The sequence below is a fragment of the Pipistrellus hanaki genome, assembly GCF_964339955.1.
Source record: "Pipistrellus hanaki genome assembly, chromosome: X".
Taxonomy (NCBI): Eukaryota; Metazoa; Chordata; class Mammalia; order Chiroptera; family Vespertilionidae; genus Pipistrellus; species Pipistrellus hanaki.
The window spans coordinates 55,406,925-55,426,811 of NC_140524.1; positions in this window are offsets into that span (position 1 = coordinate 55,406,925).

Consider the following 19,887-nt stretch of genomic DNA (forward strand, 5'->3'; position numbering starts at 1 on the left):
GAAGGATAAATGATACATTTCACATTTCTTTTTAAAACTGCCACAGAATCAGTCTGGGTTTATCTCACATAGCAGTTTTGGGATTAGGTTAAAGAATGCAGTTAGTATGTCAGATCATTAAAGTTCAGGTTCTATGCCACACTCAGGAACACATTTGAGAAGAATAATTAGAAGGTTCTGCTGGATTTAGAAGGTTCAATCAAATTATGTTGCTTCAAAAGCCTTTTCTTGCAAGAGGGTTAGAATTTGGGAAGTAAATTTTACTCTTTTTGGTCACGTGTAACAATTTCTTGTTATTTTCCTGAAAGACTAAGTCTTTTGGAAAATGAAAATATTTTTCCATTTATCACAAAAGCTGTATCATTGTGGTTATTTTGTGCTATAATTCACAATTCTGTGCATAAAAATTTAAATAGCAATTCCCTTACTTCTTGCTTCAGAGAAAAATTGGGAGAGATTTAATAAATTTGGGGGCATTTACTCTGAATTGATGCTTCTTATGAGCAGTCTCCTTCTACATACAATAAATAAAATCATTCAAGCAAACTATAGACAATTTTATTAGGGTATGACATTTTTGGATTCTGAAATGTAAAATTATATAAATGAACATATTTCCTTTCATGTATATGTATTTAATTAGGCCAATGGGGCATCACTAATAAATTAATGTATCAGTGCTTAAAGGATTTAATAGATTTTTAAACATTGTTGAATTGTTTTTCAATGTCTAAAGTATGAATCAGGAAAAACAAGAAGATCCAATATTTATCCTTCTCTTGGAAGAATTCCTTTCTCATTTTTATCAATAATGCCAGTGATATGTCTCAAAGAAGATCAATGGTAAGACACACTTCTCACTCTTCAGTTTTGAGCACTGTCTTAATATGAACTGGATGAACATGAAGTTTAAATATGTGAAGCCTGTGATTATTATGAAGCACTTAACTTTTTATTGACAGCTTGCCATCTTATTGCTTAAAGGGAAAGATACAGTTTGGTTCAGTACATGGTGCATTTAAGAAAACAGAAATGCAGTTCTGCATTTTATTTCTCAGGTGTCACTGATGAACCATATTTCATTTTCTTTTTTTTTTTTCTCCAAGGTTTTTTTTTATTTTATTTATTTTAATTTTTTAAATTTATTTTATTGATTTTTTTTACCCCCTCCCTCCCTCTCACACATCCCCTCCCTCCACAGAGTTTTGTGTCCATTAGTTGTACTTATATGCATGTATACAAGTCCTTCGGTTGATCTATTATCTCCCCCAGATCTTCCTCCCCTCCCCGCTGTAATTTGACAGTCTACTTGTTGATATACTGTCTCTATATCTATCTTTTGGTTCATCAGTTTATAATGTTCTTTATTATCCACAAATGAGTGAGGTCATGTGGTGTTTCTCTTTCCTTGATTGGCTTATTTCACTCAGCATGATGTTCTCCAATTCCATCCAGGTTGCTGCAAATGATGAGAATTCCTTCTTTTTTATGGCAGCATAGTATTCCATTGTGTAGATGTACCATGGTTTTTGGATCCAATCATCTGCTGACGGACACCTAGGCTGTTTTCAAATTCTGGCTATTGTAGATTGTGCTGCTATGAACATAGGGGTGCATATATCCTTTCTGATTGGTGTTTCTAGTTTCTTGGGATATATTCCTAGAAGTGGGATTACTGGGTCAAATGGGAGTTCCATTTTCAGTTTTTTGAGGAAACTCCACACTGTTCTCCACAGTGGTTGCACCAGTCTGCATTCCCACCAGCAGTGCACGAGGGTTCCTTTTTTTCCACAACCTCGCCAACACTTGTCCTTTGTTGATTTGTTGATGTTGGCCATTCTGACAGGTGTGAGATGGTACCGCATTGTTGTTTTGATTTGCATCTCTCGGATAATTAGTGACTTTGAGCATGTTTTCATGTGGCTTTTGGCCTTCCTTCTGTCTTCTTTTGAAAATATTCTATTTAGGTCCATTGCCCATTTTTTAATTGGATCAGTCATCTTCCTTTTATTTAGTCGTATAAGCTGTTTGTAGATGTTGGAGATTAAACCTTTATCAATGGTAACATTTGCAAATATGCTCTCCCACACAGTGGGCTTTCTTGTTGTTTTGTTGATGGTTTCTTTTGCTGTAAAAAAGCTTTTTATTTTGATGTATTCCCATTTGTTTATTTTCTCTTTAGCTTCCATTGCCCTAGGGGCAGTATCAGTGAAGAAGTTCTTTTGGCATACGTCTGAGATTTTGCTGCCTGTGGCTGCTTCTAGTATTTTTTATGGTTTCCCGTCTGATGTTTAAGTCCTGCATCCATTTTGAGTTTATTTTTGTGTATGGTGTAAGTTAGTGATCTAGTTTCATTCTTTTGCATGTATCTGTCCAATTTTCCCAACACCATTTATTGAAGAGACTGTCTTGACTCTATTGTATATTGGTGCCTCCTTTGTCAAATATTAATTGAGCACAGTGATTTGGGTTGATATCTGGGTTCTCGATTCGATTCCATTGATCTATATGTCTGTTTTTGTGCCAGTACCAGGCTGTTTTGAGAACAGTGGCTTTGTAATACAGTTTGAAGTCTGGTATTGAGATACCTCCTACTTTACTCTTCTTTCTCAGGATTGCTGTGGCTATTCGGGGTCTTTTATTGTTCCAATTGAACTTTTGGAGAGTTCTTTCTAGGTCAGTGAAATATGCCGTTGGTATTTTAATGGGGAGTGCATTGAACCTATAGATTGCTTTAGGAAGTATGGACATTTTGATGATGTTGATTCTACCAATCCATGAACATGGTATGTTCTTCCATCTGTTTACATCTTCCTCTATCTCTTTTTTCAGTGTCGTGTAGTTTTCTGCATATAGGTCCTTTACTTCCTTAGTTAAATTTATTCCTAGGTATCTTAATTTTTTTGGTGCCATGGTAAATGGAATTGCTTTTTTAGTCTCTGTTTCTATACATTCGCTGTTGGTGTATAGAAATGCCATAGATTTCTTGGTGTTAATTTTGTATCCTGCTACATTGCCAAATTCATTTATTAAGCCAATTAGTTTTTTAATGGAGTCTTTTGGGTTTTTTATATAGAATATCATGTCGTCTGCAAATAAGGATAACTTTAGTTCTTCTTTTCCAATTTGGATGCCTTTTATTTCCTCCTCTTGTCTAATTGCAATGGCTAGTACTTCCAGTACTATGTCAAAGAGGAGTGGTGATAGTGGGCATCCCTGTCTTGTTCCTGTTCTTAGAGGGAATGGTTTTAGTTTTTGCCCATTGAGTATGATGTTGGCTGTGGGTTTATCATATCTAGCTTTTATTATGTTGAGGTATGATCCTTGTACTCACACCGTGTTGAGAGTTTTTATCAGGAAAGGGTGTTGGATTTTATCAAATGCTTTTTCTGCATCAATTGATATGACTATATGATTTTTATCTTTCAACTTGTTTATGTGATGTATCACGTTTATTGATTTGCGGATATTGTAGCAACCTTGCATTCCTGGAATAAATCCTACTTGGTCATGGTCTATGATCATTCTGATGTTCTGCTGGAACCGATTTGCTAGAATTTTGTTGAGGATTTTGGCATCTATGTTCATGAGGGATATTGGCCTGTAATTCTCTTTCATTGAGTTGTCTTTATCTGGTTTTGGTATTAGAGTGATGCTGGCTTCATAGAAGGAGTTTGGAAGTGTTCCTTCCTCTTGAACTTTTAGGAATAGTCTGAGGAAGATAGGTTTTAGTTCTTCCTTGAATATTTGGTAAAAATCTCCTGTGAAGCCATCTGGCCCTGGGCTTTTGTTTGCTGGAAGCTTTTTGATGACTGTTTCAATTTCTTCCCAAGTCACTGGTCTATTGAGATTTTTAGATTCTTCCTGATTGAGTTTTGGAAGTTTGTATTTTTCTAGGAATATGTCCATTTCCTCCAGGTTGTTCAGTTTGTTGGAATAGAGTTGTTCGTAGTATTTTGTAACAATCCATTGTATTTCGGTGGGGTCTGTTGTTATTTCACCTCTTTCATTTCTGATTTTGTTTATTTGGGTCCTCTCTCTTTGTTTCTTGGTTAGCCTGGCTAGAGGTCCATCTATCTTGTTTATTCTTTCAAAGAACCAGCTCTTGGTTTTGTTGATCTTATGTATTGTTTTTTTGGTCTCTATGTCGTTTATCTCTGCTCTAATTTTTGTTATTGCCTTCCTTCTGCTTACACTGGGCTGTTCTTGTTGCTCCTTTTCTAACTCTTTGAGTTGTAGAGTTAGATCATCTGTTACCATTTTTTCTAGTTTTTTGCTATAGGCTTGTAAGGATATGAACTTCCCTCTCAAAACTGCTTTTGCTGTGTCCCATAGGTTTTGGATTGTTGTGTTTTCATTGTCATTTGTTTCCAGGATGTTTTTAATTTCTTCCTTGATTTCTCTGGTAACCCAGTCCTTGTTTAATAGCAAGCTGTTTAGTCTCCATGTGTTTGATTTCTTTGGATTATTTTTATTGTAGTTAATTTCCAGTTTTATGCCATTATGGTCTGAGAAGATACTTGATATGATTTCTATCTTCTTGAATTTGAAGAGACTTTGCCTATGTCCCAAAATGTGGTCTATCTTTGAAAATGTCCCATGTGCACTTGAGAAGAATGTATATTCTGTGGCTTTGGGGTGGAGTGTCTTGATGATGTCAATTAATTCCATCTGGTCTAGTGAGTCATTTAGGATGGATATTTCTTTGCTGATTTTTTGTTTAGATGATTTGTCGAAGGGTGACAGTGGGGTATTAAAATCTCCTACTATTGTTGTTTTGCTATTAATCTCTCCCTTAATGTCCTCCAGCAGTTTTTTAATGTATTTGGTTGCTCCTGTATTGGGTGCATATATATTTACCAGGGTTATTTCTTCTTGTTGGATTGTTCCCTTTATCATAATGAAGTGGCCTTCATTATCTCTTGTTATGTCCTTCACTCTAAGATCTAATTTGTCAGATATAAGTATTGCTACCCCAGCTTTTTTTTTCATTTCCATTTGCCTGGAAAACTTTTTTCGATCCCTTAACCCTCAGTCTGTGTGCATCTCTTTTTCTGAGGTGGGTTTCTTGTAGACAACAGATGTATGGGTCTTGTTTTCTTATCCAATCTGTTACCCTATGTCTTGTGATTGGAGCATTTAATCCATTTACTTTTAAGGTTATTATTGATAGGTAGTCATTTGACGCCATTTTTATTCTATACCCGTGTTCCTTCTTCACTTCTTATTTTTTTATTTTTACAGTAGACCCTTTAGCATTTCTTGCATTGCTGGTTTGGTGGAGATAAATTCCTTCAGTCTTTTTTTGTCTGTGAAGCTCCTGATTTCCCCTTCAATTTTGATTGATAGCCTTGGTGGGTACAGTATCCTTGGATTCAGACCCTTCCTTTGCATGACTTTGTATATTTCATCCCATTCCCTTCTGGCCTGATAGGTTTCTGTTGAGAAATCAGTTGCTAGTCTGATGGGGGTTCCTTTGTATGTAACTTTCTGTCTCTCTCTGGCTGCTTTTAAGATTCTTACTTTGTCATTGTTGTTTGCCAATTTAATTATAATGTGCCTTGGAGTCTGTCTTCTGGGATTCATTTTGCTTGGGACTCTGCGGGCATCTTGGATTTGTGTGGGTTTTTTCTTCTCTATTTCAGGAAAGTTTTCTGTCATTATTTCTTGAAATACTTTTTCCATGACTACCTCAGTTTCCTTTCCTTCTGGAACCCCTATTATTCGAATATTATTTTGTTTTGTATTTTCCCAAAGCTCCCGTAGGCTCTCCTCCTGCTTTTTAATCTTTTTTTTTAGAAGTTGCTCTACTTGGGTACTTTTTTTCCATCTTATCTTCTAGTTCACTGATGCGGTCCTCTGCTACATCTAGTCTACTCTTGATGCTTTCTATTGAGTTCTTCATGGTAGCTATGTCATTTTTCATTTCTTCTTGGTTCTTCTTCAGTTCCTCATGGCTCTTCTTCAGTTCCTCATGGTTCTTCCTCATTTCTTCTTGGCTATTGTCAAATTTCTCTTCCATTCTTTTTAGCCATCCCATGATCATTACTCTGAATTCTTTCTCTGGTAGGCTGCTTGCCTCTGACTCGTTTACTTCCTTTTCTGGTGATGCCTGCTTTACTTTCACGTGCGGACTATGTTTTTGTCTCCCCATGGCCTCTCTTTTCAGGATGTCTGGTTATGTGGTATTCCTTCTCCTGCGTTGATTTTGAGGCACAAAATACAACACTACCAGGTACAACACAAGAGGCACTTAACAGGAATGTATTTACAATATTAATAACCTCTAATAAAGGTGACCACTAGAGAAAGGCAACTTAGGGGATAGGAGAGAAGGAAGAAAGGTAAAAATAAAATAAAGAAAAATTTTAAAAAAATTTAAAATTAAAAAAATTAAGTAAATTTAAGAAAAGAGGGATAAAGGGATAGAAAAAGGAGAAGAAAAAAAAGTAATGACAAAATAACAATACTTGGAGCTTAATACAAACTACAATATCCACTATTATTAAGTTAGGCTATGATATACAGAAGTAAAAGAAACAAACAAAAACAGAGGATTTAAAAAAAATACAAAGCAACAATAACAATACAGGAATAAGCATAACAATTTCACTAAAAAGCATAAAAATTCACAATAATGAACCTTCACACAAACAATGTGAAAAGGCTAGAGGGGAGAACAGATTTTTTTTTTAACTAGTTAATATAGTGCAGAGATTGGTATTTATACAATTGGATCAGGGGTTGGAACTTAGGTCTATAAGTATAGTGAGAGCTTTCGCAGGTGGTATACAGAAAGAATAGAGGAAAAACTAAAGCCGGAAAGGGATAGGATAAACTGTAGACTAAAGGGTAAAGTTTAGTAAGAGAGTGATGGTGTAAAGGTTGAGTTGAGATAGGGTTGAATGATGCTATAGTAGAGATTAAAATAGAATGAAGGTTACTCCCAATGTAAAATAAAGAAAAAATAAAATGGTACTAGAGAGAGAGAAAAAAGAAAAAAAATTGCAAAATAGCAGTAGTACTAGTGATGATAGAGATTAAAAAATGTAATAATTGAAAAGGTAAAATCAAGTAAGGAAAAAAGAAAAAAAATTGTTTCTTAAGTAAAAGATATGAAAAATGAAAATTAAATAAAAGATGTAAAAAATGAAAATAAAATAAAGAATAGTAAAATTAGCATAAAAATGACCAGTAGTGGTCATTCACTTCCTCAGTTAATGTGTTTGGCACTCCTGATTCTCGGACTAGACAGTCTTGCAGTTCCCAGCTTTCCACTGCACCTCAGTTCTGTAAGGTAGTCCTTAATTTTAAGTAGGCTATATCTTAGTTATTTGTGTCCTTTTATTTTTGATTAATTAAAAGAAAAAAGAATAGAGAAAAAAAAAAAAGGCAGTTTGTAATTCAGCTCTTAGGTGTCAGTGTTTCCGGTTTGACCTCCCAGTCTTTTTGGTTGCTCTGGCTTTCTTTCTCTATGGCTCTAGCTGGCAGGGTGCCATCTGGCTCCCAGACTGTCTCTTCTGGCTCCGATCCCTTGTTTCCAGGAAGGCAATTTCTCCCTTCAATTTCCCCGGATATGCCCAACTAGGCAGTCCTTCCCTAGTATTCCGAAGCTAGGGGTGAAGGGGATCTGGCGCCAGGGTGCCCAGATGTTCCGCCCTTGGCAGGGCAGCCGAGATTCTTAACACTCTGTCCCGTGTCCCCTGGTGTTTTTAAAAAAATTCCCGCTTCTGGGGAAGCTTACGCCAAACCCAGCACTAGATGTCGCTGCAGCCTTCTTAGGGCTCAGGTTTGCGGGCGCTACATGGAGGTGGGGCCAGAGCTCTCTGGCTACCGTAGCTGCCTGCGCCTCGGGACCGCGATTCCTCAGGCTGTCCCCGCAAACTCTGACCTTTCCGTGGGTGACCGAAGAACTCCTTTGAATCTACGCGCCTGCGCCAATTCGGGCGTCTCAGCTGCAGGATGGACTTCTCTGCTGTGGGTTTTCCAGGCCTCAGAGAAGCCACTCCTTTCCTGGTAAGGTGGTGGAACCTTTCCTCTGAGCCGCAGCCCGCAGCTCGCCGCCGCCGCCGCCGCCACCACCGCCGCGGCCGCTGGAGTGCTGGCCACCCGGCCAGGAAATCCTGTCCAGCGGATCGCTCCCTACCTTCCTTGAGAACTCCGCTGCCCCTCAGCTGCCAATCAACATTCCCTGAGTGACTCAGATGCTACTTTTATCTGTTCTGGGACCAGAGTCAGAACAAGTCCGACTGTTCGGTCGCCATCTTCAAGCTCCGCTCCATATTTCATTTTCTTAAAATCCTATATAATAAAGAGGTAATATGCAAATTTACCATTACTCTAATACACAATATGGCTGCCCCCATGTGGTCAAAATGGCTTCTCCCATGTGGACACAAGATGGCTGCCACAAGATAACCAGCAGGGGAGGGCAGTTGTGGGCAATCAGTCTAGCAGGGGAAGGCAGTTAGTGGTGACAGGGCTAGCAAAAGAGGGCAGTTGGGGGTGACCAGGCCTGCAGGGGAGGGCAGTTAGGAGTGATCAGGCCTGCAGGGGAGGGCAGTTAGGGGCAACTGGCCTAGCAGGGGAGCAGTTAGGTATTTATCAGGCTGGCAGGGGAGTGGTTAGGGGGTTATCAGGCTGGCAGGCTGAAGTGGTTAGGGGCAATCAGGCAGTCAGGCAGGTGAGTAGTTGGGAGTCAGCAGTCCTGGATTGTGTGAGGGATGTTCCAGATTAGAGAGGGTGCAGACTGGGCTGAGGGACATCCCCCCCTCCCCCACTCAGTTCACGAATTTCATGCACTGGGCCTCTAGTACTTAATAAAAGTTTTGAGCACTAATATTTCCTAGAATTGTCGTTTCTCTCATTTGCATGACAGTTCATTCTCAGCAGCTCTATATATTGGAGCTATTTTATTAGACAAGGTCCTAGCTTTTGATTTTATAACTGTGGGGTTTGGTGAAATGGAAGGGGTAATGAAAGAACATTGCCAGGAATGAGAGTGTTATTTTATCTTTAAGTTATTTTTGTACCAAGCAAAATTCAATAAATTTATAATATTTTTATATTGCTGATGAGGAAGAAACTTTTCTATACCCCCTAGATTATTTTGGCTTGTATAATAATTAAATCTACACGGGTCAGATTAACAAGTGGAAATAATGAAATTTAATTATTTATATACTAGTGGCCCAGTGCACAGAATTTTTGCACATGAAAAGGGAATTAATTGGAGGAAATATTTTAATATTGCTATTTGCCCTTTCTTTATAATAGAAGTGTCAGAGATGAAAGAAAATTAGTAAAATGTATATGAAAATCTTCCTCCTGTCAGAGTCTGGAGTGCACCACAGGACCCAGAGTCAAGTCCCCGCCTACCCGTTAACACTTGGAAATCGCATGAGACCCAGACCTGGCCATCCCCACCCCCATTGGGAGAGATCCAGACATGGATGGCCCCATGCCCATCAAGCCTTGCCTGGCGGGGGGTGTTGGCTGAGGTCTCCAGTCAAGCCCTGCTTGGCAGAGGCCTCAGCCTCAGGTTCTCCACCCTGGCCCAGTACCATGCAGCCTCAGGTCCCTATTGATCACTCATTACGGTAAACCTGCCTCTGCTATGGGTATAGTCATCTTGTGTTATGGGAACCCCACCTCCACTGTGGGTGCAACCAACTTGTGATGGTGTGAGGGTTAATTTTCATATTAACTCTTTCTTGTATAGGATGTATGGGAACCCCACATACATGAGAGGTTCAGAGACAGAAAGGGAAATGAGGTGTTAATGATGAGGTATGATATCTTATAAGTGAAATCTTAGAATTTCATAAGGTCGTTGCAGAACCATAGGAAGTCAATAATTAGTAGTTTGCCCTGCAATAAAGATAGGACAAAAAGGTTATCTCTGATAGTCTCTTATTATGTACAAATTGTTTAATTAAAGTTTTCAAGCCAGTTAAGTTGGAGTATAAGTTTCTCTTGAGCCTGCATATTAGTTGCTTTTAGACAAAATCATCTGTACACCAAAGAGAAATATTTTGGGGTGATTCATTCTGAACCACTATAATATTGAAGGAAGCATGTCATACAATAGAGATGTTTTGTTGCCAGATTTAAATGGATAAGATACATCCACATAGCATTAAACATTTAACCACCTAAAATTCCATCCCCACTTAATTCAATGGGCATTTGAATGTGGCATTATACATTTGATAGAAGGCAACCGAGACAGACATAAAATTGCTCACAGTTGACAAAAAAAAAACAACAAAGTTTAAATTAGTTGCTTAACATATGCATGGAAAATACAACTCTAATAGACTAGGTTTAAAAATAAATCTGAGACCTGAGTACACATCTGCTTAGTATTATAACTTGAGTAGCACAGAACACTTAGCTCACATACATTTGAGTGTATCTACTTTGCTTACTGTAAAACTTTTATAAAATCATCAGCTAACATTGCAAGTCCACTTAGACTGTGTGATTAATTTATTTCCTCATATATTTGTTCCACCATTGAGCTACATTTTCATACCACTTTAGTCATACTGATTACATCCTGGGTTTCCCTACCTTGTGAAAAGAAACAAACAAAATATCTTCTCCATCCTCTGTATCTATAACCAGAAATCACTTATTTCATAGATTTATCCATTAATCATAGTTATTAGTCTGTCTATTATCTTTCTCTAAATCAGGGGTCAGCAAACTTTTTCTGTTAAGGGCCAAAATAGGTCTTTATATAACAAAGGGTAAATATATTTCAAACAAAATCTAACTGATGATATTCAAATAATCAGTTCTAGTAATAATGGGTGGTTTTTATGTAACACAGACCTACTAATGAGATAAATTGAGGGTTTTTTCACCTTTTTTTAAATTAAGGTATTACATATGTGTCCTTATTCCCTCATTGCCTCCCCACCCCACTCCTGTTCATGCCCTCACCCCCCTGGTGTCTGTGTCCATTGGTTATGCTTATATATGTGCATGCAAGTCCTTTCGTTGAATTGAGTTTTGTATCTGATCTCTAAAAATGTCCTTTCACACAGACAGGTACTGATAAATACTTCTATCAAAATACAATCACATAGTTGTAGCTCAACATGTTTATGTCTTGAAAGGGATGTAAAGAATTCTATTAGATTATTTTCTTTATGTGTATTTGCCATTTAGCATGCTATTACATTGAATAGTAATCATTTCTAATTGAAGGTTATGCAGAAGCTCTTCAACCTCATATTTGTTGAAACATCATATGGAGATGAAGTTTTGCTTTTGGTTTTAGCTTCTATAGTGCTGGAGGGTAAAAAGTAACTTGACATTACTTTGATGCAAACACTTTTGTCATCAAAATTATTTTATTCCAGCATACATTTTGCATATAAACATTGGCTTAACCTTATAATATCAGGTTGATTTATTAAGAGACATCAAGTCTGCAGCAAAAACTACTTTGAAAAGTGGTTCAGAATTCCATAAGAGTGCTCAAGGTTATTTCTTCTCATTCAGCAAAGTTTCAGTCTTGGCTCAGAGTGTAAAAAAATCTCAATAAAAATTTGTCACAGTTAAACCATCCAACTGCTTGTGTGTTCAGGAATGTCTGGATATATAAGTGTTTTTTGTTTGTTTGTTTGTTTGTTTTGCAAAAGTTTACAGAATTACTATCTTGTTATTAACAATAGTGTATGAAATTCAATAACATGATAGACTCATATTTTCCACAAAGTATGCACTCTTGAATAATACAGTATATAACCATAGGTTTTGAATATCTTACATTTCCCAAATTTTGTAAATTTGTCCAACTGAACTCTTTTCCATACCACATATATTTTACCCACCATTAGAAGTAGCACTTCTTAGCATATCCCACTTCAGATTTTACTGAATTACTGTTTTCTCAAATTTTAAAAAATATCATTCCCTTTTCTGTTCAAGTTTATCCTATCCTATCCTATCCCATCCCATCTCATCCTTTCCTATCCTGTTCTAATTTTCTTCTATACTTTTCATAGTCTAATTCTTTACTAATTTCAAACTTGGCATTGTTTTATCAAATAAATAACAACAACTAAGCATTGTTATAATATCTAATAAAACACAAAGACAAGGAAAACCATTCAAAGTAATTTGTTTTGGTTTTGGTTTTTATTCAGTATTAATGTAGCTGTCAATGTCCTTGAATTTTTGAGTAACTATACTTGTTGAAAGGATGACAGCCTTAAATTTAGTTTCTCTCAGCACATTTTCTTTGGATGTTATAATCAAACATAATTTAATGAATTCACCATTAGTGTTTTTGTTGTTGTTGTTTGTTTGTTTTTTCTGAATGGCTAACCAATAATATTTTTAGAGACTTATTTTGGTCACAGCCTTCTTTTCTTGTTTTTGTAAAGAAATTCTGCTGTGATGAGATGTTCCATTTTAATTTTCTAATTCTTCTAGCCATTGCTTTCTTATGAGTTGGGATATTATGATGAGTGCTTGGTCTGTTCATTTCAATGTGTTTTGTATTCATTTTGTCACAGATATACTGTCACTGTATAATAAATGCAACTTGACATTTAATTTGATAAAAAAATAAATTTTGCTCAACTGGGACTTAAAAGTGTGATGGTCCAGATCTGGACATCTCTTATTTTCTTGATTTCAGAGCATGGGTACTCATTAGTAACAAAAAATAAATAAACGGTGATGGCAAAACTATACATGTGGGGCACTTGACACTTTAAGGGAGGAAAATAATTTTCCTTCTATTCTTCTAGGTCTCTTGGCTGAGACCGCTGTGATAAAGGACAGATTAAGAGGGGGGGGGAGCAAACCCACAAGTTGAATAAGAACTATATTTCTTGTATTTGTGGGAAACTCCAGAAAAACTGAATAGCTCTCTGAATGTCCCAAGCCATCATCTTAAATATCACCTCTAAAGACAAAAGAAGATTTTGGGAATGGGGGGATGCAGTTATGGAAGGCTGTACTAAAAAGCACCTTAAACAAGAAGAGGGTTGTTATGTAAGTATATGTCTGCTTCCTTCTCCATTGATAAGACTTTCTAGAGATTTAACACATCCTTATCCTCCTAAAACAGAGATGGAAACACCTTTACAAAAGGAAATGTTCTTTTTAAAATGTAAATGTGATTTATAAAAAGGTAACTTCCAGTGGATTTCAAAGATTTTTATATGTCTGCTAATTCTTCAAAATAATCAGCCTCAAATAATTCTTATATGAAAAGACAAGTTTTTCAGTGATAAATTTTGGTCCTTTTCAAACCTTACATAGGTGTAAATTGTAGTATACCAAACAACAGTATGATGTCCTAAGACAGTGGTCTGGAAACTCATTAGTCAACAGAGCCAAATATCAACAGCACAACAATTGAAATTCTTTTTGAGAGCCAATTTTTCAAAACTTAAACTTCTTATAACATCACTTCTTCAAAATAGAGTTGCCCAGGCCATGGTATTTTGTGGAAGAGCCACACACAAGGTGCTAAAGAGCCACATGTGGCTCGCGAATTGCAGTTTGAAGACCACAGCCCTAAGATACATAAGATCTTTGTCACTACCACTCAACCATGCTTATTATAACCAGAAAACTTCCAACAATCACTGAGTTGGGTTTTTTGGGGGGTTTTTTTTTTTGGTTTCCTTGAAAAATATCTTCAATTTATAATATACTAATGGCCTTGTGAACGGATTCGTGCACATTGAGAGGAAATTAATTAGAAGAAATATTTTAATATCACTATTTGCCCTTCTCTATAATAGAAGTGTCAACCAAATTCACGATCAACAATGCCATATCAAAACACATGTGTGTGATTGGCGCCAATGATAGCTTTGTATGTATAGCAAATGCATGAGTCAACATAGTCTTTTATAGATACAGAATAAACTTGCTTAATTAGACCTGCTTTCTGATGTAGCTAAACTTTTTACAACCCAGTGAAGCACCCCAAATTCTCTTTAAGGTAATTGTCAGCAACACACCAGTAAATATCAACACAAAGCAGATTATTATTGTATATCACACAGGGAGAACAACTGGTAAAATATTTAACTGCACCAGTGTTTGACTGTCTTCTGCCAAGTGAGAAAACCTGAAGTCATTTTCAAGGTCCACCATTTCTTACTTCTTTTCAGATGGGTCACGTTTCTAAGCTTTCTAAATCTCCGTTTTCCAGCTAATGAAAAGAAAATAGGATTCCATTGAGTCTCCTATCTACCTACTCCAGGACTTCTGTGAGGATCAAATGAGATGAGGCACGAGAAAATGCTTCATGGACATTTGGTTAAAGTGTGAAATATTTGCACCTGGTTATAAAGCAAGTCTTGTTCCTGGGCTGAAGAAACTCCAAGCAGGCTAGTCACTAGGGAGAGGAAGCAGGGTGTTGCTATGTGATATCATTACCTGGTGCCCACAATGACTGTTTCCAGGCTGGGCTGGGCTGTGGGCTATATTTTGTGCCATGGGGTCTTGGCAACATTGGCGGTGATTTGGTGGGCTGTTTCTTCACGGTGGTGGCAGTGCCTGTGTCCCACTTGGGGGAAGCTGAGTATTGCTTTTACAGCTCCAGGTTTGTGGTGCCATTTCTTTGTAAATGGCCAGTGCATGTCACGGCAGCTCCTAATTTGAGCATCTGTCCCCTGGTGGTCATTGTGTGTCATAGTGACCAGTCAGATGGACAATTAACATATTAGCTATATATATGTGTGTATATATATATATATATATATATATATATATATATATAGTTACCAAATGCTTTATGTTGTATATGAAAAGCACATACAGTATTTAGAAAATGTTACAGTATACATGAAATAATTTAAAGACAGAAAATATATTGTGTGTCCTGAGAAAAATTAAATGGATACAGATATATTCTTTTCAAGACCTTGATAATTATTTTGAGTTGGTAGGTTTTGCTCTGTGGATCAGCTCATAAATTTATTAGCATTTGTAACACTTATTAAATATATTTGCATTATAACAAATTTGTGATGTGGTGGCACACAAAGAATAGATTTAAATTTCAGACAATGGTGAATTCCCAAATGCAAGCTATTTAAAGCAATTAAGTTGTAAAAGCATTGGACTGAAAGCCCTCCAGCTTATATTTCAACCACTTAAATAGTTTAAATTTTCCTTTATAATTCCATTCATATGTCTAATTGAACTCTAAAATATAACACTGGAATGTAAACTCAATGAGAAAACTATTTTTTTTTATTCTCAGTACCTAGAGTTGTGCCTATCACATTGTAAATTCTTAATCTGTTGCCTAGAAAAATGTATTTACCTAGGGATTATTTAACTATACTTGATGAATGTGTGCAATGTACTATGTTTTTTATTCTTAACCAACCATTTAAAAACATTTCTATTTTTTTTTTCCTTTTCAAAGCCCATGAAGGAGGTTGTAAGATCTCACACCCCCATGAAGGAGACAACAGTGGAGGTCTGGGTGCATCCTCAGCCACAGGTATGAAGGGAAAGACTTGATAGTTGCTCTTTATCCTATTTAATTGATTTTTATGAATGTATAAGAAACATTAATTTTTTAAAAATTTATTTACTGATTTTTTAATTTTTGGATTGACTTTGAGAGAGAGAAAGAGAGGGAGAGGGAGAGAGAGAGAGAGAGAGAGAGAGAGAGAGAGAGAGAGAGAGAGAGAGAGAGTTCAATTTGTTATCTCACTTAGCTATACAATCATTGGTTGATTCTTGTATGTGGCCTGACCAGGGATCAAACCCACAATCTTGGCATATCAGATGATGCTCTAACCAACTGAGCTACCCAGCCAGGGCCTTGCATTATAAGAAATATGCTTAACCTGTGGTTCTTAATGTATTTTCTATAACATTTTACTAGGTGGTTTTGTGCTTGACTCTAAAGTGACAATATGACAGTAAATACATATTTTTTCCAGTATGGTTTGATGATGATAATGGAGTTAATTTGTATAAGTATTTATTTACCATGTGTGTATTAGTGTCAAAACGATATATTCTAAATGATTATATATTCCATTCATGTTTTTTACTTCTCAGATTGTATATTGAAAAAAAGTTGAGAATTTATGTTTTATAATATTAATTAAATTTAAGGTGTAGCCTGTTAAAGAGGAAAACACAGGCCCAAACTATCAATGGAAGTGGAGTTCTTGGGGAGCCATGAGGAAAATAATTTCTGCAGGCCCCCCCAGTAGGATGGAGCTTTGTGGAAAGCATTATTGATGATGTAAAATTAAGGGGTTCCCCTCCAATGTCCCATCTCCCTTCATCTCACCATGGAAGAAGTCTAATCTTGGCTTCAGCAGAGCCAGAGTTAAGGCCACTGCCCAGAATTTCGGTTCCATATTGAAGTCCAGTCCAAACTAGCATTTGGCTATCTTAGCTTATATTCATAGTGCAGTCCATTGTGTGTGGGGTTTGCATGGCCCTGGGCCATGCACAGAGAAAGAGAGTAATAAGTTGAAAACTAGAGAGAGAAAACTCTTTGTTTGGAGATTTTAACTTTCCAAGATTTCACTTGTTTCCACTACATAGCCAAATCATTATTCCCCAGACAGACTGGCAGGCAAGCATCTTCCCTGCATCACCCCCACTTCATTTCATATTTACCTATCTTTCCCTTCTCCTCCCAAAATCCAGTACCAAATGGGGGAAGGGAGTAACGTTAACCCCCTTTGAGGAACAATAGTGCCTGAAGCAGTGGCTTCCTGGTGAAGCTTCCCAGGTGACCATGATTATAATGTCTGGCCTCCCCTTTGCTCTCTTCTGATTGCTATTATTAATAAACTATCTAATTATGATGATAAAAATGCCACCATTCATGCTAATATCCCATGATGCTGAACCTAGACTTTAATACCTGATCTAATTACAGTTCAAGAAACATTATTAATCAATCAATCTGAAATTTTTTGGTCAAGCACCAGTAAACTAATTTGTCATGATGTACCTTCTCCATCCCCCATACAAACAAGAGACAATCTGCATGATAAAATACCTTTTCTCTTCCCCCAAAGGAAAGATGCTCCAGACCAGTGGTCAGCAAACTCTTTAGTCAAGAGACCCCACTCCCTAACCACTCCCCTGCCAGCCTGGTTGATGCCTAACTGCTCTCCTGACAGCATGTTTGACCCTAACACCCTCCCCTGCAGGCCTGGTCCCCCCAACTGTCCTCCCTTGCAGGCCTGGTCCCTCCCAACTGCCCTCCCTTACTGGCCATCTTGTGGTGGCCATCTTGTATCCACATGGGGGCAGCTATTTTGTGTGTTGGAGTGATGATCAATCTGCACATTACTATTTTATTAGATAAGATAGAGGCCTAGTGCATGGGTGGGGGCCAGCTGGTTTGCCCTGAAGGGTGTCCCAGATCAGGGTGAGGGTTCCCTTGGGGCGTGGGACAGCCTGGTCTAGGGGTCTGTGGTGGTTTGCAGGCTGGCCACGCCCCCGGGTGACCCAAGCTGAGGCTCTGGTATCTGGGATTTATTTATCTTCTACAATTGAAACTTTGTAACCTGGAGCAGAGCCAAGCCTTCTGCTAGTCTGTGGTGGTAGCCATTTCTGTTGGGATTTATTTATCTTCTATAATTGGAAACTTTGTAGCCTGGAGTGGAGGCCTAGGCCAGCCAGGGCTTCAGAAGCTTGGCTTCCTCCATCACCCAGGGCAATCCTATCCTCCTGCTCTCCTAATCTCCGGTGCCCACTGAGTAACAAGTTTCTCTTTCAAAATGTGTGGGCACTCAGAAGAATTTGGGGACATAGAGGTGAGTTTTGTCATTGGCACCCTGAGTCTGTCCTTGAAGGTCAAGGGATTCTCATCCTTCCCTTAGCCTATAATTGACAACTTAAAATAGTTCAAGGGTTTGGAGTGGCACCTACTTAACCCTTGGATTACATAGGTTGGGGAGTGTTTTCTATTCCAATCTATCAGCTCCTAGTCAAGCCATTTAGGGTCTTCCTGAGGTATAGCCTGTTGGCAGGTGGGGTAGTGATCAATCTGATCATGGGGGACGCCACTGGCATTTGCTAAGAAGTATTCATCCCCAAATTGCTGAGATGCATCATCTAGAACTGACAGCTTTTCTGATCCCAAGAGAGTCTGATTCAAGAGAAGCATTACATCTTCCCATGATAAATCAAAGGTTTATGTCAGGCCCTGAAAAACATCTATGTACTTGCCAGGGTCATCTTATAACTTTCCTAAATGAATCTTAATTTGTCTTAAAGTCCTGTAGGTAAAATGTAACCTGGACCCCGATGGGTCTAAACTCTCCCCAAGCCACTTTCTGGAGAGGGCAAAGGGTAGCTATGGGCATGGGTGGCGAACTTCTCTTGGGTTTAACTGGAAATGGTCCTTCTAAGGGTTTTAGATAAGGAGGACAAGATGGCTCAGGAGTACTCTATAGGCTACTAGCAACTGTCACCTACTTAGGCGTTTCTGACTCTCTTGGTACCACTTTGGGGCAATACTTCCTGGAGTGGGGGGTCAATTTTGCATGGATGACACATTTTCTGATTGTCTCTTCAGGAAAATAAGGCCTGAACATTTGGGACTTCAGACCACTTCTCTTCCCTCTTACAGAAAAGATCTAATTGCAAGATGGTATTATAGTTAATACTGCCCCATGATTCTCCATCTGCAAGCTTATATTGAGGCCAAACTTTAGTACAAAAGATCAGCCACTTTTTCTTCAGGGTTTGTGGATCAAATGAGTCTCAGTTCCTTAATACAACCTAGGGGGTTGCTGACCTTAGTGGAAGATGAGGAGTTACCCATCTTAAAAGACAAAAAGAATAAAGAGGTGACCAGCACCATGTTGTTTGGGCCATCACAAGGAGTCTCTTGTGTAGGGAAGATAAGACTGTTTGCTAATGCATGTCCACTAACAGAACTGACCTACAGGACTATATGCAACTAGTGGCCCAGTGCATGAAATCTGTGCACATTAAAAGGGAATTAATTAGAGGAAATATTTTAATATTGCTATTTGCCCTTTCTCTATAATAGAAGTGTCATAGATGAAAGAATATTATTTAAATGTATATGAAAATCTTCCTCTTGTCAGAGCCTGGGGTTCACTGCGGGACCTAGAGTCAAATGTCCGCCTACCCACCTACACCTCAAAATAACGAGAGACCCAAACCTGGCCAGCACTACCCCAATTGGGTGAGAACTAGACCTGGCTAGACCCACCCTTGTCAAGCCTTGCTGGGTGCGGATGAAATCTCAGGTCCCCCGGCCTGGCACCAGATGGGTGGCACAGTCTCAGGTTCCCTAGCCTGGCACTGGGTGGAGGGTGCAGCCTCAGGTCCCTGGTGCACGCCAGGCAGGGGGCCCAGCCTCAGGTCCTCAGGCACATGCCAGGGTGGGGGGCATGCCTGACATCCTCCATCAAGTCCCACTGGGCAAGGGGCATGGCCTGAGGTACCCCTCCAAACCCAGCCAGACAGGGAGCATTGTCTGAGGTCTCCTGTCAAGCCCTACTGGGTGGGGGGTGCGGCCTGAGATCCCCCAGCCTGGTGCCAGGGCAGGGGCTACAGTCTCAGGTCCCCTAGCCCGGGGTGAAGGGTGCAACCTGAGGTCCTCTGGCCTGGTACCAGAGCGGTGGTTGTGCCTTGAGCTTTGATGTCAAGCCCCACTGGGAGGGGCCATGGCCTGAGGTTAACCATCAAGCCTTTCTGGGTGGGGGCTACAGCCTGAGGTTTCCTAGGCCAGTGCTGGGATAGGGGGCATAGCTTAAGATCCTACAGCCTGGTGCCAGGGAAAGGAGCGTGGCCTCAGATCTCCCAAACTGGGGAAAAGGGTGTGGCCTGAGATACCCTGGCCCAGCTTGGCACTACGCAGCCTCAGATCCTTGCTGATCA